Here is an 18300-nt window from a genome sequence, read left to right as displayed (position 1 = left end):
TTTTAGGATTACCATTTCCAGAAAAAAGCAAAAATAAAACATATAATGTAGGGAATTCAAAATGACGCTTTATTTATGATTCATTTTTGAAACAAAGCCCTAAACACAAACTCATTTGTCTTGGGCAGGAAAAAGAGGGAAACTTTTAAAACAAAGCCCTATACACAAAGTTATTTGGGCGGAACATTTAAAAGCAAAGCCCTATAAAACATCTCTCTGCTTTGGGCCAGGCAGGAGGTCAAAATAACAGCGAGGTGATTACTTTGAGCGGCGAACAACATTCGGAACGTCGACAGCTTTCCAGTAGCAACGAACTCCTCTGTGTATTATGTATTCAGGAAAATTCTCCTCAGAATTATCTTCAGCAATGAAATTGACCGCTGGTCGAGCAGGATTTGAAGGTCCTGGTTTGTCAACCTTGTTCTTTGTAGAGTTGAAACGGTCTTCTTCTACTTCTTGAAGAGCATAAGACGAGTCACAATCCTCAGAATTTTCAGGATGTATTTCCCAGTCTTCAGGATGAAGAGACTCATTGTCAGCGACACTTTCCGAGTCAGTTGCGGGACCATCTTCCCCTTCATCTTCAAAAATGGCATTTATGTGATAGTAACCATCTTCAGGATTATGAACCTTGGCAGATGCATTGAATCCGAAATCTTCAGTAATTTCAGGCTGCTGAGAAAATTGACAAGGCTGATAAGCCTCTTCTGGTTGACTATTATATTCAAAGGAATCTCCCCATCCAGTTGGTTGGATATCTTCAATGGCAATCTTTGAACTTTCAGGTGCAGTATATTTCACCATATAATCAAATTTTCCACTAGGTTGTCCTAAGGTGTCCCAGACCTCTGTAGGAACAGGCTCAGTTTCGTTGCCTTTGGATTTCTCAGACGGAGGATATGGTTCTTCCTGAGATATGTATCCTGAGTCATTGAGATAACATTTCCATTCTTCTTCAGTATCAGGTAGACCTTCTTCGTTGCATTCTTCAATAAGGACATTAACCTCTTGAGGAATCGGATTAAGGAATCCTCCACTAATGAATGTTTCTTTGATCGGACGAAGGGTTTCATCCTTCTTAGTGCAGTTTGAGAATGTTGGTGAACATCCGAGACCTGCTCTAGTTTCATTCTTGGTAGGAATCACAACTTGCCCCCAGCTAGTGGTAGTTCCATCTTTCACTACTTTTACCGCCTCTTTGTAAGAAGAGATTGACGCTTTCTTTTTGGAAGATTCGTCTTCTAAAGAGAGACCTTGGAACTGAGTTCCTTCCACATCATCAGCACCAATGAAAGAGAAATTGGATAAATGACTCACCATCAAGGCTTGTTCTCCACTTATCGTTACCAATTTTCCATTTGTTACAAATTTTAACTTTTGATGGAGCGTAGAAGTTACTGCCCCTGCTTCATGGATCCATGGTCGTCCTAATAGACAGCTATAAGCAGCTTGAATGTCCATGACCTGGAAGGTGATTTGAAATGTATGTGGACCAATTGTCATGGGAAGGTTGACTTCGCCGATAACAGATTTTCGCGATCCATCAAATGCTTTGACTACTACACCACTGAACTTCATAGGCATTCCTTGGTAAGATAAGCGAGCAAGAGTCGTCTTTGGCATAACATTCAAGGAAGATCCGGTGTCTACCAACACATTGGACAAAGAATCTGACTGACAGTTCATAGAAATGTGCAAAGCAAGATTGTGATTTCTGCCTTCCTCGGGGAGTTCTTCATCACAGAAGCTTAAATTGTTGCAGGCTGTTATGTTGGTTATTATCCCATCAAAGTGATCAATAGTCACATCATGATCAACAAAAGCTTGATCCAAGACTCTCATCAGGGCTTCCCTGTGTGCTTCAGAGTTTAAAAGCAATGAAAGTATTGAGATTTTTGAAGGAGTCTGCATAAGCTGATCCACAATCTTGTATTCACTTCTTTTGATAAGTTTCAAAATTTTGTCAAAGTCAGGATTGACATTGGTTCCACTGGATTGGCCAACATCAGTGTTTGTGTTACTGACAGGAGTTTCCACAGGATTCCTTACTGGTGTATTGATAGGTTTTTGTCCGGTTGTCGGAGCAACAGGCTGCTTTGAAGGTAGTGGAGTATACACACGTCCACTTCTTGTTACTCGACTCACATCAGCGATGTTTACGACAGATGAAAGAGTAGGTAAAGGAACTTCTTGCCCATTCTTTATCATTGTTGCATTGTAGTTGTATGGAACTGCCTTGTCAGAGTCATAAGGAACAGGTCCAGGTAGACAAATGATCAAAGGAGCAACAGGAACCTTCGGCTTGTTGTAAGTAACTTCTATGCGCTTAGGCATGTTGAAATGAGGAACGATGACGTTAACTTTAGGCATTTCCGAGTTGATGTCTGAGACTAAAAGCTCATGCGGATAACATCCTATCATGTTAACTTCATTTTCATTCCTATTTCTGTAGATCTGAATAGTACCATTATCCAACAGAACTTGGAGATCTCTTCTCACAATCGAACATCCGTGAGGATCTACACAACATATACTGCAGGAACCGTAGTGATGCTGGCGAAAACTCGGCCCTCGACAGAGAGTAGCGTGCATTTGTACCAAATTTGCTCTTGAGAAGTTGATATTATAGACTCGGTATGGACCAGGACATCCGTACACCATGTTTACAACATGCCCTCCATGATTGGGCAGCGGATTTGCTTGCACATTTGGATTCAAATTTCTGAAAGAGAGGAGATTAGATATAACCAACCTCTGAACTTCATGTTTCAAAGCTATGCAATGCTCGAGATCATGGCCAGGCGCTCCTTGATGATAAGGGCATGAGACCTCAGCTTTGTACCACCACGGGAGTTTCTCAGGTACTGGTGGTGGTGCTTTTGTTTGAACAAGACCTCTTTCAATCAAAGCAGGATACAACTCTGTGTAGGTCATTAGAATCGGATCAAATTGTGGAGCTCTTTGTACACGATTCTGATTATTGTTGAACTGCTGAGCCTGTTGTCGAGGCTGTTGTTGTTGAAACTGCGGAGTAAAACCCGGATTCGGTGTTGTATTAACGGCTGGTGCGATAGCAGCTACCTGTCGTTGACGATTGACATTTCCTCTTGGCTTTCCTTGGGATACCATGTCAACACTTTGTTCTTTCTTCTTTGGGAAACCACTTCCAAACTTTTTGGTTCCGCTTGAAGATCCACCTTCTTTAGTTAGACGTCCGGTTCGGACTCCTTCTTCTAGACGCATCCCCATGTTTACCATTTCAGTGAAATCACTTGGAGCACTAGCAATCATGCGTTCATAATAAAACGGACTGAGAGTATTCAAGAAGATCTTTGTCATCTCTTTCTCTTTTAAAGGTGGATTAATCTGAGCAGCAGTTTCTCTCCATCGTTGGGCATATTCTTTGAAAGCTTCATGGTCTTTCTGAGCCATGGATCGAAGCTGATCTCTGTCTGGAGCCATATCCGAGTTGTATTTGTATTGTCAGACAAAGGCCTCACCTAGGTCGTTGAAAGTCCGAATATTAGTGCTATCCAAGCCTGTGTACCACTTCAGTGCGGCACCAGTCAAACTGTCTTGAAAGTAATGGATAAGCAACTGATGATTATCTGCATAAGTAGACATCTTCCGGGCATACATCACGAGATGGCTTTGTGGACAAGAACTACCTTTGTACTTCTCAAAGTCAGGGACCTTGAATTTAGCTGGTATTTGTACACTAGGAACCAAACATAGCTCCTGGGCATTCTTTCCAAACAAATCTTTGCCACGAATAACTTTGACTTCCAGCTGAATCTTGTTGAACTGCTCTTGGAGATCTTCCACAAGGTTACGCTGATTTGTGCTATCACCTTGATCATGATAAATCTAATTGCCATCATAAGGAACAGTGTGAACCGTAGGGGTCGGAACTGTCATAGTGGGTTGAGAAAGTGCCATAGTGATTTGGGAAAAAGTTACCCCCTGATTTGGAGTAAACTGCGAACTTTGTGCAGCAGGCGCTTCAGTTGTGGATGTTTGAACCCTAGAGAAATTATGGCGGAAACCTGCACCAAAGCTAAAAGGCGTGCCCCAACCTTCCGGCATAGAGAAAGATGGAATGCTGAATGCAACTGTAGAAACCGGAGTAGTGACTTCAGATGTTACCGTTGCTTGACTGTTGGGCGGCGGCGGCTGATTCTGTGCGGCCATTAAGGAGTCAACCAGAGTAGTGAGACTTTCCAACTTTTCCTGAAGGGTGGTCACCGTACCACGGAGCTCAATATTCTCTTGTTCAGAGTGTTCCATTACTCTTCTTCTGCTTGAATGAGTATTGTATCTGTGATCTGATTGCGAGCGCGATCGAGAAACTTTGAGACGCGACAGCTTGACGATCTATTGGAGAAAGATCCAAAAGATAAGACTCTAGACAACAGACTCGATATGCAGAATGATGTATGCAAAAATAAATTTATGATTTTTCCAATTATTTTAAAGATTATTTTCTTGCAAACATTTGAACACAAACTGTTCTTTTATTATTATTTTTTTATTGCAATAATGGGAAATGTTACAACATTGGAGCGTAGCTCCTTACAGAAGCAAATGATAAAAAAAAAACTAAACAAATCCTAAGCATCCTCATCAGACGAAGAACCAAATGCGTTGTGCAGCTTGAGCCTCAGGATTTCTTTCCCATAGTGAGCTTTCAATTCGGCCTTTTCAGCCCTCAGTTTGTCAACAACATTCTTCCACTTGTCAGGTATCGGAGCGTTGCTTGTTGAGGCTTCAAGATTTCTCTTGCTTTCTTTGATGTACCTCTTAATTGCAGCATCTTTCTGACGGATCTTCTCATCTTTACTCATGAGCCAACCATCTTGATAATAAAGAGTTTCTTCGTGATCTTTCACTCTTTTCTTCAATTTTCTATTTTCCTCATCAGTTTTACGAAACTTTTCTTCCCAAGCGTCTTTTTCTAACCTCATTTTGGCTCAAATATCTTGGTATTCCTCCATAGTGTTAATGGGAACATTGGGTAGTTGAGACACCGCAGGGAACATGGGTTTTTCATAATCATAAGGCATTTGAAACTCCCTTGCTCTTTTCTTCAGCCAACAGGTATAGGCGTTTGTAGCAATGCAGTTTCTTTCCCCACCTTTTTCTTTTCTTCGGACGTCGTACCAAGCTCTTACCATTCTTGTCTTCAACCTTTTAGGATCCTCCCCTTCTCGGTAAAAGTAGCATTCCACTGCGAGACCAATGGGTTTAGCTGAATTTGCATACCCGAGTTGTCGTCGGGCTAGGACCGGATTGTAGTTAATTCCTCCTTGTGTACCAATGAGGGGTACGTTGGCGAACTCTCCACAACTATCAATGGTTTCTGTACCACAGCGAGCCAAGGTATACCAATGGATATCATTATTAGTAAGGGACATAAGTCTTTGAGGCCAACGCAAACCTTCTCGGTTTTCCGTGAAAGTAGGGGACTTAGGTAACTGTGAAACAATCCATTTGTACAAAAGAGGTGCACAACATACAATGATTCCACCGCCTTGGCGATTCCTATGATGGATAGAGAAATACGTGTCACCAAGCAAAGTCGGAACAGGATTTCCAATCAGAAAGATCTTTATGGCGTTGATATCAACAAAGTCGTTGACATTGGGAAACAGAACCAACCCATAGATGAGCAAGGCTAGTATAGCTTCAAAAGCTATCATGCTACCAATTTCAATGAAATCAAAGGCTTTCTTTATTAGAAACTGCGAAGTCAAACCCGGAAGGTTTCCTTTGGTAGTCCAATTACTTTCTATTTCGGATTTCTTCAAGTGGATACCCGCTGCAATGGCTGGTGACTTAGGAATGGCTTCCAAACCATTGAAAGGTATTTTGTCAGACACAGGAATACCCAAAAAATTGGCATATTCTTCCAAGGTTGGTACCAACTGATAGTCTGGAAAGGTGAAACACCGGTAGACGGGATCATAGAACTGAACCAGAGTTTTGAGAAGTCCTTCGTCAACATGAGTGTTCAAGATAGGCAAAAGCTTTCCATGGCTTTTCCTAAAATCAGAAGGATCTTGTACAGAAGATGCTAATTCTTTCAGCTTTTCCACATTAGGCATCTTGAAATCATACTTTTTGGTATGCCTTTTTACCCCTTCCATAACTTAATCCTATAATGTTTGCAAAGGAAATTCTCTAAAATTTTTTGGAAAAATCATGCTTTTATGGGAAAAGATGGATTTTTAATGAATGTATGAATGCATGGATGCATGAATGCCACATATACAAACATGGTAAGGCAAACACGGTGATGCAAACATGGTAACGCAAACATGGTACTACAAACATGGTAATTCAAAACATAGTACACATAGGTTCAAAGGTCCAGCGTCACGAGCATGAGGTCAGAGAACCAAACATGGGATAGTACTAGGGGTTAATCACCTTCACAACATGTTCTACTGATACGTCAGAGTCTACATTTTTCTTTCGGATATTACCGGCTTGCACAACTGAACTTGTGAGCCAGCAATATTCTCAAGAAAAACTCGTCTGAGTGTGGTTCTCCGCATGACAACTATTCCAAGTCTACACCTGAATAGTTTCTGCACCACAACCTAATAAGGCCAGGATGGGTTATGGGTTCTACAGCCAACTCAGCTTCTACAGTTCAATGAAAGCAATAATGTCTTCGCAACTAACTTGCTAAACATATACTACAAACAAGGAACCTCCACTGAGCGGAAGGATTCTCATGCTGACTTTTTAAGGACTGACTCCTTGTATGCCATACATGACTATACCCTCCACCTAATTCTTATGTGTACTTAATCCGGGTTAGGATTTGTCCATAATGTATCACTTGTAACAGAACCACAGATGTAACAGAACCACAGAACCAAACATGTAACAAAAATGAAATAACAAACACAAAAATTAAAATTAACCCTTTCTTTGGAAACAATAAAAAGATCATTCCCCAGTGAAGTCGCCATTTTTCTGTCGCGGGCGAAAAATCGTTGTCCTTTTTCGGGATGAGACACCTGATGCCTTCTTTGGGCTCGAGTGCTCAAAAAATGATTTTTCTTTTGTTTCGACCAAACTTTTTATTATTTCCAAAGTAGGAAAAGGAAAAAAGCTGCAATAACCTTAAAAGTGGGGGAGAGATCTTCGGTAAGAGGGTTGGTTATACGAAGGGAAGGTATTAGCATCCAACGTATCTATAGTACTCTATAGGCTTTTTTTTGTGTTTGTTTCATTCTATGTTATGGTGGAGGTTCTGTTGTGAAATAGGTGGGACCTAAGGTGTTTGTTTGATTATGCTCGCAAAGATCATCGCGATCCTCTGCATACATATCCCTTAGAGGGAATCAGAGCATCTGTAGCTCGGGTCTACGGGTGCTAAGGTTTGAGTGGTTTGAGGGAGAAGTTTTGCTTGCCAAGGATACGACCTTGTGCCTACGTATTCTCAAAGGGATGTTGAGAAAGTCAGAGCAATCGTAGTTCCCACTTATGCTAGTGGAAGCAAAGGAAAAGAGACAAATGTCATCTAAATGTTCGATGTATCTAATCTATATCATCACATACATCTGTTTGATTTTTTGTTTGAAAATCTTTTCATTATAAGCCCTGGGCCATGCCGCTTATGGTGCTTAGAATGATAAAGATGCTTTTTAGCCAGCCTTGTGGCAAAAAACTTTCAATGAAGTCAGCCTTGTGACAAAAAGTTTTGATTAATCAGCCAGCCTCGTGGCAAAAGTTTCAACGAAGTCAGCCTTGTGACAAAAACTTTGATTAATCAGCCAGTATGGTGGCAAAAAGGTTTGATTGATTAGCCAGCCTTGTGGCAAAAAAGTTTGATAAATTTGATTGATTGATTGATTGATTGTTTGTGATGATATAGAAGAGATACTCCTATCAAGAGATGATAAATGTCTAATCTCCTAGGGTATTTGATTTGGATATTGGGGATGCTTATAAGAAGCCCGTGGGTCCTTGTACGAAGCCCAAGAGGAGGCTATCCGAGGGTCCTTGCATTGTAAGCCCAAGAGGAGGCTATGGGAGGGACAATCCAGGGTCCTTGCATTGTAAGCCCAAGAGGAGGCTATGGGAGGGTCACTCGTTTGTACAAAGCCCAAGGGGAGGCATGGTATAGTTGGTCTGAGCTCTTAGAGCGATTTCACCGGGAAACCATACTCTATGTCCTAACCTAAACTAGGGAGATTCTTTGCACGAAGCCCAATAGGAGGCTATGGGGAACCTAGTGTTGTACTAAGTTGAACAAGCACACATATCACACATATGAACAAACATGAACAAGTATGAACAAACATGAACAGGTATGAACAATTATATATATGACAAAGTGTGTGTATATAATGGAGTTTATGAAGGAAATATACCTGTAAGCATGATCCATTTGTATACACGGGGGCTCGGGACTTATACTCGAGGAGAGGTCCACTTGAATTTATTCAAAGCTATGTAAACAGGCATTCACAAAAGGGCTTGGGACTTATACCTACATGGAGGCCCATGGTATTTTTTTGGGAAGATTTAAAGAAAACCTTCATTTTTGACTTGTTATTCGAAGTTAAAAATCTAACTGATCGAGATATGTACAAAAAAGGTGTGTGTACAATGAAATACCTAATTTCATGTACAGGAATGGGACTTATACCTACGTGGAGGCCCATGTTTTATTTTATAAAACATGGTTGATTGTTTTGTTAAAGAACGCGAGGTTTCGCTTTTGAAAAACTGTTTGAAGATTTGTTTGAAAAAAAGACTGTATAAAAAGAAAAAGGAGTGGGTCTTATACTCTCTAATATTCGAGAGGCCCCACATCGCTTTGAAAATCAATTGATCAATTAAAAAGATTTAATCAATAGTTTCCTTTGAAAGAGATGGTTTATTGTTTTTGAAAAGAATTGCGATCGCTTGTTTTAAAATGGTTTGAATTTGAAAGAAATCAACTTAATTAATATAAAAACAAATTTTATGCTTAATTAAGACCTAAGTGATTAGGGTTTGATCACAAAAATATTTACAAGTGATTAGGTTTTGAAAAAATCAAATAAAAACAATATTTAAAGTATTTAAAAACACTTAAAAATATGTCATTTTAAACCTAATTAAAAATGTATCAAATAAATATTTTTTGATGAATTTTTTTGGTGTTCATAAAATATGTATATTAAATAAGAGGTGTGTAAAAAATGAATAAAAAATGAGTTGATTTGAATGGTTAATTAATTAGATGAAGTTTGTTAAAAAATGAAAGAAAATAGGTTGCAAAAAATTGAATTTGTCTCTACTAGGGCTTGAACCCACGCCCTGAGGTTCACCACTCAAAACAACAACCAACTGAGCTGCGCGTGCAGCTTGTTTATGATACACGTTCAACACATAATATTTTAAAACAATTATTTGAATTTTCTAAACAAAAAACGCGCCAAGAACACAACCCTAACTGATTTTTGAATTTCTTCAAATCTGTGTTGTTTTGATCAAGTAAAGGGTCTATCTCACTTGGTTTTGGACGAGGAACATGATGGTGATCTTTAATTTCATTTATTTTCACTCTAAGGCTATCAATTTCGTGATGAACACGAAGAACCCTAATTCTGAATTTCAATCTGAAATCGTGTATGTGCATGATAAGTTGCAATTGATTGAGGGCTAATGATCCATACATATGCAGAAACATGATGTATGTATGATGGAGTTTGAAGTTCAAGAGAGCTTACCTTCAAAAACGGCCAACTGAGAATTGAATTCTGATCTGGAGGTGTTACAGATGCTTTGTGATGATCTGGATAGCTTCAATGATGATTATGGAAGGTGTCTGGATGTCTGGAACAAGCTAAATTCATCTGAGCATGGCCATGGCACCCGATCTGCAGTTGCTTCAAGTATGAATCGAATTTGAAGATGGAGGTGTTTCAGATCATGGATGATGGTTGGGATAGCTCATATATGGTATATGGAATGTGTTTGGATGATTAACTTGGGCAGAATTGGCCTGGAATTGATTTTGGCATGATAAGGCTAAGGTTATCCATATTTGGAGGTTGAAGAGTGAATCTGAGTTTTGGGTGTTTTTAGGGTGTGTGGATGGATCAAACACATCACATTTGATGTTTGTGGCTTGTGGGGAGCATCACTTTGCTCAGAACTTGCAAGGTTTAGAGGTTGAGTTTTCTACCTCTTTGAAACTCATGAAACTTGCAATTCAAGAAAGAAGAGAGAAAACCTATAATTGTGAGATTTTGGTGTGATTTTGAATGAGGTAAGGACCTCTATTTATAGGCCAAAGAGTCTGAACTCAGAGCTTTGCAACTTGCTTCAAGAAGTGATGATTTGGCTTAAGGGATAAAGTGGAATCTTTCACATTAAATGCAAATGGTTAAAGTAACTAAACCATGGTTATTTTGGCCAAGCTTCTTATCTCTTTCCTATCTGATCTTAAACCAGAAAATATCTCTCAATTATTGCTTCTATGCATCATTGCTTGGATTATAGGTCATGTAGTCTTGAAACTTAGTGAAAAATGGTGAAAATTCAAGTGAAAAGTTCACTAATGTCAAAATTCAAAACCATGGCTACACTCCATATTTTTTCATGCTCTTGGACATTTTGGAAAGCTCATGTTACACACTTCAAAACCCTAGTTGAAAGTTTCTTCAAGACCTTTAAGGAAATGGGTGAAAAAGATCCATGAACTTTGAAGAAAATGAAGTTTTAAGTGAAGTTTTCAAAAGATACCAACTTTGAAGCTCCATATCTCTTAAATGGTTGATCTTTTGGAAAAAATTTATATGTGACAAAGTTGTTCATTGGATCAAAATCTACAACTTTAATGTTGGAAGTTTTTTTCAGTTTGTAGGTGAAATTTTGAGTTATTCCCTTCCAAAGTTTGGAAAAAACCATTGAAAAACACTTGGAAAATTTTCTAAGTATGAAAGTCAAACTTTTGACTTTTTGATTCTTGATTGATTTTCTTGATTTTTCTTGATCAAATGACTTCATATATCATATATTGATGATTCAAAACTTCAAAAGTCATGGTTGACCAAAATTCCCCAAAAGTCAATGGTGATCTTGTACAGTTGACTTTTTCAGACGAATCGCGTTTCTGGAGATTTCAAATGAAACAGGCTATCCTCACCAAATGAATGGTATGAATGGATAATATTGAGGCATTAGAGGATATTGAGCCATGGTTTGAGTTGTGGCACCATGTCCTGATTAAAAAGGCAGTTGTTCAGTGAATTAGGTCAAAAAACCCTAATTGTCGACCTGATGAAATTGATGACTGTGGATCTTGAATTGAGACACAATTTCCATTGGATGTTTTCATAGGGATTATTTGAGGATGATTGAAACCTTTGATTGACTTCTTGGGGATTTTTAGGGTTTCCCAAATGTGATCCCTGATTTCAGTCCCTAATAGTTCAAAACCCTAATCTGATGACTTGAAATTTCACTGTTGATCAGTCCTTGTGTAAGAGATGTTCTGAGCCAATGGATTAGGTCAAAATGATGTACTTGGGATCTTGATATCATGTCCCAAGTCATTATGTCAAATTCTGAGTAAAAGTCAAGAGTATGTTGTCTTCAGTCAAAACCCTAATTCAGCCGATCCAGAGCCTTTGAGCTTGTTGAAATGAATCTCTGAGGACCAAATATTGATTGTAGATGAAGATGATTCATTTGAGATGAAGGGAGAACAAAACCCTAATTGACTGTTTCTTGCACTGATGAGTGATCTCTTGATTAAACCATGCTGAGCACAAGTAGCAAACACAAGCTATGCAATTTGTTAGAGATGCAAATGATGCATATGCTATGATATGAGGTGGTATCTTAGGTCAAAAATTGGGGTATGACACCCATGTGTTCAACAATGTCATAATCACTCTTGCGGATGATCTTCAAAAACTCATTTGCTTCTTCAGGAGATGAATTTTCAGTAACAGTCTCAACTGGTGTCTGGACAGGTTCTTTACCTCGAGTATCAGCATTTGGAGTGATAATAACAGCAGGTGAAGCCGTGTTCGGAGAGATATCTGGAGAAAACACCCTTCCACTTCTTGTCACCTTACTAGTTCCAGCAATATTATCACGTCAGGATTGGCGTCTTCAGAAACTTTGTCAGTTATGAGTTCTTGCTTAACTCCTTGAATATAGACCTCGGCACCATAGTTCCACGGGATAGCCTTGTCAGAAGAATATGGCATTGGACCAGGTTTAGTGATAATAATAGGAGCCACGCGGGGTTCAGCCGAAATTTTGAAAGGAGCCTTGGTAGGGATCTTTAGCGGAGATTTTGAAATTACAGACACATCTTCGATCTTCAAGCCATGGGAGAAACCTTCGCACAAATTCTCAATAGAAGGGATCTTCTCAAATCTGATAGTGCCACGATCCATCCAGCCTTGGATACCTCTCTTCAGATTCTCACAACCATTAGGTAGGGATGCGCAGTAATAACAACCGGGGTCGCAACCTGGAAATAAACTAGCTCACAGCAGCTTTCTCTTGATGTCAGGGAGAGGTGTTGACAGATCTCTCACATCATATACGTGAACTGTGTCTATGATAGCGTTAACAGTTTTGTCATGCTTTGGCATAGGAGCAGTGATGACATTAGGAGTCTCTGGCGGATCAAACTCGATTTCACCAGCATCTATCATGTCTTGGATCTTATTTTTCAATGCCCAACAATTATCAACAGTGTGTCCAGGGCAATTAGAGTGGTATACACATTTTGCATTAGGATCATAGTTTGGAGACGTAGTAGTGACGTTCTTTGGAGGATCTCTTATGGTGATCAGATTGGCCTTCAACAGATGTTGCAGAGCTTGAGATAAAGGCATGTTGATTTTAGTGAATTGCCTTTTAGGTGTGTCTGGCCTACGCTGATACCCTTGTCTAGGAGCTTGTTGAGGTGTTGGTGTAGAGATGAGAACAGCTCCAACCGATTGGTTCTGATCATTCTTATTACGGCCCTTCTGACTATGAACGGCATTAGATTCGTTTCTTCCATGATAGGGCTTCTTTGTAGTACCAGAAGATGTGCCTACTTGAATCTTCCCACTTCGAATACCACTCTCCACACGTTCTCCAGTCAGTATGAGATCAGTGAAACCAGATGAGGAATTACCCAGCTAGTGACTATAGAACGACCCAATTAGTGTGCCCATGAACATGTCCACCAATTCCCTATCAGTCAACGAGGGTTGGACTCTTCCAGCTAAATCTCTCCACTTTTGAGCATACTCCTTGAAACTTTCCTTAGGTCCCATAGACATGCTTTGTAGTTGCATGCGAGTTGGTGCAAGGTCAGCATTGTATTGATATTGCTTGTAGAAAGCAGCAGCCATGTCTTCCCAAGTGCGGATATTGGCATTCTCCAGCTGATAATACCACTCTAGTTGAGTTCCAGACAAACTCTCTTGGAAGAAATGAATCCACAGTCTTTTGTCTTCAGTATGAGGTTGGATCTTCCTCACATATGATCTTAGATGCATCTTGGGGCAAGAAACTCCATCATATTTAGCAAAAGTTGGGGTCTTGAATTTTGGAGGGATGACGACTCCAGGAATGAGCCCTAGTTCTTCAAAATCCAGCCCAGGTACCTTCTGAATTTCCATGTTTCTCAGACGCTCTTCTAGTAGCCTGTACTTCTCATCAGCATAGTCTTCTTCATGAAAATAGTCTCCCTCATCATCCTCTTGGTTAGCAGAACCTCCATTGCTTCCAGCGTTGGTCTTGATACTAGCATCATCATCCTCTTCTTCTTAGTTGGGAATTTCAGCTTCTTCAAGCTTTTTGAGAGGGCCTTTGAATCTTCTTCCCAGGTTGAGAACACCTTTGGGTTTCTTGGTCTTCTTTTCCTTCTTAGTCAGAAGGGATTTCAGTTCATCTTGCCCTTTTGACAAGTTCAGGATCAAAGCTTGAAATTCAGCATTCTGAGCTTGGAGATTTTTCACAGATTATTCAAGAACCATATCTTTCTCACTGAAATAAATAGCGGAAAGATGAGGTATTTGCATTATAAAACCTGTGATGTAATGTTTATGAATGGTATGTTTATGCATATGCAATCTTTTCGAGGACCTTGGAATTCAAATTTGTTTAAAACCAAACAAAAGAAACTTTATTAATAATGCTTAAGGAAAAAAATTATAAATTGTTTTATTATTCTCCTTTACAATAATGAAAGCGTAAAACTAGAAATAAAATAAAATCATAAAACTAGGAATAAGATAAAAACAAAAGTCTTCAAGTCTCCCATGGACGCTTCCTTTTTGAACCAATGAAGTTGTTGATGCCTTGCTCCGCATGAAGTAGCTTTGTGAGCTCTAATACTTTCTTTTCTTTAGCGCGAAATTGAGCTTCAAAAGTATCTCTTTCTTCCTTTAGTTGAATCCAAGATCTCTTTAATTCTTCGATGTCAGTTGGCATGTCTGGATGAGCAATAACTTGAGGAACTTTTTCCTCGCAATCAGGTTCCACTATCACAGGTAGGACATATGGATAAGGCATGATGAGGCGTTGAGCACGAGTGTGCACCCATCCGAGGTAAAGTCCTAGAGGAGTGGAGTTCCTTTGCCCCAAGCTCTTGCTATCAATTCTGTTTACCATATCCCATGCTCGTATAAATTTCCGTCGGTGATTCTGAGCATCATCTTCATAATCAAACACAATCCCTTGTATGAGCATCTGATGAGGACCATCTCTTCAAGCGTAACCAAACTGACGCAATGCCAAGCAAGGATTATAAGTAATACCTCCTAGTATGCCAAGTAAAGGCACATTGGGATATTGTCCACAGCGGTCGATGATAGTAACATTCTCCTTGGATAAAGAAAGCCAACGGATATTAGAATGAGAAAGTGACATTATCCACTTATGCCATTTCAGCCTTTGGTCGTTCCTCATTAGTGAGCGAGGAAAGTGCAAAATAAACCACTTAGATAGCAAAGGTATGCAACACATAAGAGTCCCTCGTTTCTTCATAGTACGAGTGTGAAGAGAGTGTGGGATGTCTCCATGCAAAGTAGGAACTGGGTTGCGTGTCAGAAATATCTTTATGGCATGCACATCAATAAACTGATCAGGATTAGGGAATAATACTAAACCATAAATGAGTAAAGCTAAAATGTCTTCGAAGGCTTGATAACTCATGGACTTCAAAAACATGCGAGCTTTTCCGAATAAGAACTTAGCGAGGAATCCTTTGACTCCACCTCTGGTTTCCCAATGACCTTCAATATCAGACTTCTTAAGATGTAAAGCAGAAGCGGTAACTTCCAATTTTGGAATTTCTTCCAAACCAGTGAACGGGATCTGATCTCGGATAGAGAGTCCAAGTATGTCAGAAAACTCCTCCATAGTAGGCACCAATTGATAATCTAGAAAAGTAAAATAATGATGCTCGGGATCGAAGAATTGAAATAGTACACTCATCATCTCTTCATCAAAACCAGAGGTAACCAAACTGGGCAAGAGGCCATGTCTTTCGGTGAATCGGGAACCTCCAGGAATCTCTAATACCAACTCTTTCAGCTCGGAAGGTATCTTCACAAAGTTAACTCGAATGGTGTTTCTAGTCTCCATGACCTACAAAATAGAACAAATATGAATTCTTTGGTCCTCGAATGGTTAGTCATGATGTTATGATGCTTATGATGTCATGATGTCAAGTAGATAACAAACACAAACAAGTCACACAATTTTGCCTTAAGGTTAGGCTTGCATGTAGTCCAGAGGTGCATACCCTCCCCCTGAAGTTTAGTCGGTTCAAACCTGTCCTATATAAAGATCGGGTTCTAGGGAGCTCATATCATTGACCTTTCTCGAAGGCGCTTATCTCAGTTCGGAAATCGAATCGCCAATCGAAAAGGTCCTGAAAGTCCAGTCCATATGAGTGTAGCTTCGAGTATCAACCAACTTCAGTCGGAACCAAAGCCAGCTATCTCGCTACGTTCTAATAGGCCAAAGTCAAGTTCGACTAAGGTTCTAAGGGAAAATTAGTGCTTAATGACACCACGCGGCAGCCAAGCATTTCCTCAGGTTGGATCCCAAGGAACACCAGGACAAACCAATGTGTCACACTAACTATGGCCACCAGATCAACCACATCAGTATACGCTGTGCAGTCTCCTTGATCTCATGCCATTTACCTAAGGTACTCAGATCCTGGTTAGGATCTTTCACACAGCAAAATAACCAAAACAGCCCTGCAAAAATAAAGCAAACAAAGCAAACAATAGAAAACATTTTAAGTGAATCCTAAACTTTTAAGGTAACCCCTCTTTTTAATCGAAAATCCCCAGCAGAGTCGCCAGTTCTGTAATACGGTGAACTGACTTTTATCGAAATGTACGGTAAGCAAGAGTCGCCACCGACTTTTATTTTATCCAAATATCAGAAAGGCTAAAAGAACAGGAAAAACCTTTTAAATAAAAACTGAGTTCGGGGGGTAATTTATGCAAAGGGAAGGTGTTAGGCACCCTTTGCATCCATGGTTATCCATGGGCTCTTAATTGCTTTTCTCTTTTGAAAGAAAAAGTGTAGAAAAGAAATAAGACTTTAGCTTGTAAATAAGCGTTGCTTTTTGAAAGTTTTTGAGAAAAGGGTAGAAAAAGATTTTAAACCAGAGCATGCAATTAAGGGCAAATTACCTGGTTAGATGAAAAATGTTCTTTTTAGCCTTTCTGGGCTATCCCTACCATAAGAGGGTAAGGAAGTCCTTTGATTTGGAGGTTGAAGGGTCATCGGGTTATCGTTCGCCATAAGACTGTCCCATGCCATAGAGGGGCAGGTAGTCTAAGGGAAGGATCAGAATAGACATCTTCGTTAGGCAACCAGAGGATACCTCAGCACTTCGTAGGCAACTTCGAGGGACGATGTCATATTTGGCTAATCGAAGGCAGCATCATTAGGGACTTATGACCTTGAGAATGAACTGAGGGCAACATCACTGAGGTATCCTCGTATTTGAGAGACTTTGGCTATTCCGCATTAAAACACAACGCAACAGACAACAGGCAACAAGAGGGGTACTATAAAAGGTGCGTGTGTGCAACAATCACGTGACCAGATTCAGAATAAATTAACTTATAATTAATTATTCTAAATTCAATTCAGGGTTACCACTCCCTAGGATTACTAACCACACAATAATATAATGACATGTTAAGGGCCTTCAAGGCCACACAATACAACCTCGAAGCAGATACAATATTATGGGGAAGGGGAAAAAGAAACCAGTGGACCAGCAGTGCAATAGGTTTGACATAGATAATAATTAAAGAAAGTAAATCAGATAGGTTTTAGGGTTACCGACTATTAAGCTTTGACGGTTGGCTAACCCTGAAAATTGGGAAAAGAGAAAACAAATACAAAGGGGTGAGTGCATTATCAATTCATTGACAGTTAAAGCAAACCCTAATTTGATAAAAAAAGGGCAAAAGAAAATTAAAAATAAACATGAAATAGGACTTAGCTTTTGATCTGATTTGGTTCGTAGTCGGAGGTAGCCTCGGGGTTAACCCTAAAAAAATTTGGCAAAAGCAAGGGCAGGCCAGAAAAGGAAGTGAGTGTAGGCGGAGTTCATTATATTTGAAGGAAAACGCTAAATTTAAATAAAATAACAAATATTTAAATAAGGATTAAATTGGGACTTAGCTTCGTAATAGGCGTGGCGCGTAGTCGGAAGATGTCTGATAATAATCCTGAAAAGAAATACACAAAGAAAAGATTTTTAGTGTATGGCTAATTCTCGCAAACCCTGATTCGGGCTTAAATTAAATAAAATATCGGATTTAATTAATTATTGGTTTTTAAATTAATTAAATTGATCAGAATAAAATTGGATTTTTTAAAAAGGTCAAGATCTATTTTTAATCGATTAATCAAGATTAATTTATTAATTAAAACAATTTAAACAATTTTTTAAACTATTTTAAAACAAATAAAATAAAATCGAATAATCGATGATCAAAAATAAAAATAAAATATTGTTAAGATAAAAAAAGTTTTTGATAATTTTGTAGAGAAAAAGAAATTTTTATATATATATATATATATATATATATATATATATATATATATATATATATATATATTAATAATATTTAAAATAAATAAAATAAGGTTATGTAATTAAAAAGAAAAAAATTTGGAAAAACTTAGCTTGAATCCAGTGTTGCATGCGTGCGTGGTGCATGGTAGACATGCGTTGTCTGGTGCATTGGATCTGCTGGACTGATGATCTGATGGTTGTAGGACGAAGGCACATGG

The 18300-nt window shown here is 39.1% G+C and overlaps 1 pseudogene; it reads right to left on the bottom strand.

The window, feature by feature from the left end:
• Positions 1-1101: 1101 nt before the first annotated feature.
• On the bottom strand, positions 1102-15387 carry LOC131597228 (uncharacterized; annotated as a pseudogene).
• Between the last annotated feature and the right edge of the window lie 2913 nt (positions 15388-18300).

The sequence above is a fragment of the Vicia villosa genome, linkage group LG4 (genome assembly GCF_029867415.1).
Source record: "Vicia villosa cultivar HV-30 ecotype Madison, WI linkage group LG4, Vvil1.0, whole genome shotgun sequence".
Taxonomy (NCBI): Eukaryota; Viridiplantae; Streptophyta; class Magnoliopsida; order Fabales; family Fabaceae; genus Vicia; species Vicia villosa.
Note: the sequence above shows the minus strand (reverse complement) of the source record. Positions and strands in the feature narration are given on the sequence as shown.